We start from the raw sequence: 3318 nt of genomic DNA, 5'->3' as shown, positions 1-3318 counted from the left end.
TATCCAACAATGTGGGAAATGATGGAACCAACAAAGCAAATTAATCAGATAAAAAATAGCCTAAACAGGTCGAACAACGTTAAACATGTATAGAAATATTCAAAATAGCCTAGTCTAGAACCAGGCTGACTAAGAAAAAATGTCCTTAATAGGCCGAACAAAAACAAAAGTGTTGCAGATTCCTAAGCCAAGCAAAAGTTTCAAAATGTAGAAAAGGGAAATTACAGAAGACTAGTCAATTTGGCCTTGAGAATATTCCAAGGAGCGTCAGCCACTTGCAAGTCAATTACCACTTTGGCAAAGTTTCTACAAGTTTAGGAAGTTTGACATCCAATTATGAGGATTTAGTGCTCACTGGTGAGGAGATTGAGTACGATTCTTACTTCTGGACAGCCAAAAAGGTCGCTTCCTTTTCTTCAGCTTCCAGTTAAACTTGAAGAATAACAAATTGATCCTTCAAATAGGCAATTTGTGTGGCTTTGGCATCAGCAGTTTCCTTCAGTTTCTTGTAGGACTCCACGTATTCTTTTATGAGTTCCTGCAAGCAGGTGGATCATTGAAATTTCTTATCAATTTCTCCTTATTCGCAGATAAGGGAAAGGCGAGTCTGGTTGAGGTCAGGAATTTGCTAAAGAAATTCTTGGATAGCTGGCTGGAGGGTAGGATCAAAGGATGTAGAAGTGACAAGAATAGTTAGGGTAGAGGTTAGAACTAGAACCCGTCTTGGGTGTGTAACATCAGAGAAAGAAAAGACTAGCAGCGACTTCACATCACTCTCGGCCTTCTCAATTTCAGTTGATGAAGGCATGACTTGGCTTGAGAAGGTAGTTCTAATGCTAGAGGCTCTAGAAGCAGTTGGAGTGGTTCTCTGAGACAGAGCCTCAAAGAAAGCATCTAAGTCCACAGATGGCCTTGGGATAAATAGAGCAAATTTTGGTGCTTTGAAAGATGAAGCAGTTTCACCATGAGTAATTGTAGTTTCTTGGACCTTTTCTTGTACAAGAAGATCAAAAATAAGAAAGAGGCTATAAAGAAATCAAAGAATGAGGTTATGGGGTGTGAAGTTCTACCTCATTAACAAAAGGTGGATAAATTATCTCAAGAGGATTGTCTTTTGCTTGAAGAGTTGTGGCAGAACTAGAAGAATCCACCAATGGAGTTTGGTCTTTGTGGGCTACCATTTTGAACCTTTTTGGTTTGGTTGGAGTTGATGTTTCTTTGGTTGGAGCTTTGGTTGTCTTGGTTACCGCAATCTCAGGGGATTTCTGGGATAACGAATAAAGGTTCAGTAGATGACCAAAGGAAGAAATTCAGAAACGATGGAAAATTCCTACCTAAGGAGGGGAAGAGTTGGAAGGACTGACATCGATTTTTGCTTTGTAGTTTGACCTAGTTCTTTTGGATGGGGGAGTGGCACCTTTCTGGAAGACATGAGTTCAATTTGTCAGAAAAATTGAGGTTTTCATTTGCCAGAAAAGGATGGCAAATTCTAGACATACCTATTCAGTTATGGGGAATATAATTTTTGTTTTGGTTGGTGGGCTCTTTTTGCTAGTTTCTGCTGGCATGTTAGAATTGGCAGGCACAATAACTGCAAGTCCAAAAATAAAGTGTTAGAAGCAAGCAAGAATGAGGTTAAACAATCAGAAATGAAAGAGACTGACCTGCATTGGGGATAGGAATTGTTCCTTGTTCAATAGCATCCTCAACTTTCTAAGGAGGAACGTTGGTCTTTGCAATAGTAACCTTCTCCTCTTCAAGAAGGAAAGCATCCATCCTTTCCTCATGGAGAGTGTCAGCAAAGATAGGATATAGTAGGAAATAGAGGAATGGTTTTGTCACAAGGTTTTAGGAAGGTTTCTAGAGAAGGATTTTTGGTACCTAGGGTTTGATAAGTTCTAAGGACAGCCAAATTCTCTTTATCTTGTTGTTTATTGGAGATTTCACTTAATTTTTCCTCCCAAATTTTTTCCATTTCTTCAAGTTTTAAAGGATTCCATTTACATTTGAAAAATTCCTCTAAATGAAGGACTAAATTAAAACGGTCAAGAAAGGAAAGGATACCTTTTTCTGTCCTTTAGGAAGGGCAGGACTTGGGGCGATTGTCTTTTGGGTATCCTTGATCTTAGCAATGCATTATGGAGAGACGCGAATCAGAAGTGCCTTTAGATCAATAAAGGTTTTGTTCATGATGTACATTCCTCATCAAACATCAAATTCTATGGTGGCATCAGGAGCTTTATCGAAGGGCCTGAAATGGAAGTTCTGCTTCTTGGTAGGAAAGATAGATCTGAGGGTTTCAATATTTGCGGTGCTTAGGACGAATCTGCCTCTAAGTGTGTCATTTTTGAGTCCAGTATGGAGAAACATGGGTCATCTGAGACATGCCAAATTGACGGGCGAATTATGTGGCATTATAGATTTCTGTACCACGTTTGCTATTATTCGGTGTGAAGCTAAGGCCAAATGGAAGGTCCACTGAGACAGGAAGCTAGCCCAGACTTCAAATTGTTCGTCATTCTAACCAATGGCTTTGGATGAAGGAATTTTGAGCTAAGAAGGAGAAATAGAGTCACGTGTGAAAGGTAGAAGAGCAGAGGCATCATATAACGGTTCTGTTTTAGACCTGACCTATTTCTTGTTTTTGAATCTGAGAATCCATGTCCTTAATTGTTGTTTGTGCCATTTTCATCTTGTTGCTAGTTGAGTTTGGTTCTTTGGGAGTTATTCTTGTGTTTGGAACAAGTTGGGGGATAGTTTTTCAAAAGAGTTGTTGTCCAGTTTTCTTCATGTTCTCTTGAGTGGTGTTTTGGTTGCTCAAGTAGTCTTTAAGATCTCTTAGTATTTTTACAAGTCTGCAAAACTTCTGGAAGTAGGGTATCTTTGCTCAAGCGGTGTTTCTTGTGCTCAAGTGGTTTTTTAACAGGTCTAAACTTTTGGAGGGTGTCATTGTGCGCTCGAGCAGTGTTTTTGGTCACTCAAGCAGTGTCACTTTTTGTGTTTGGCGCTTGAGTGGTGTTTTGGTCACTCGAGCTATTTGTACATATATCAAATCGGGAAAAGAGAAATTTCATCACTTTTTCACTCCCTCCCTCTCTCTCTCTAAAACATTTCAAACCCTAATTTCTTCAGTCTCTCTCTCTCTCTCTCTAGTTCTTATTTAAAACCTCAAATACTCCCTCACCCATTGATTTCTCCACCCTAGTTCCTTGGAGAAAAAGGTCGAGCTTGTAAAAAGATTAGTTTTAATCGGAGAAGATATCGCTTTCAGCTCTGTCAAAGTTTCAACCCTTCTTCTCATCTTCTTATAATCTTGAG

Source organism: Camellia sinensis, chromosome 15 (genome assembly GCF_055761805.1).
Source record: "Camellia sinensis isolate YWXY chromosome 15, ASM5576180v1, whole genome shotgun sequence".
Lineage (NCBI taxonomy): Eukaryota > Viridiplantae > Streptophyta > Magnoliopsida > Ericales > Theaceae > Camellia > Camellia sinensis.
This window is presented reverse-complemented; position numbering follows the sequence as displayed.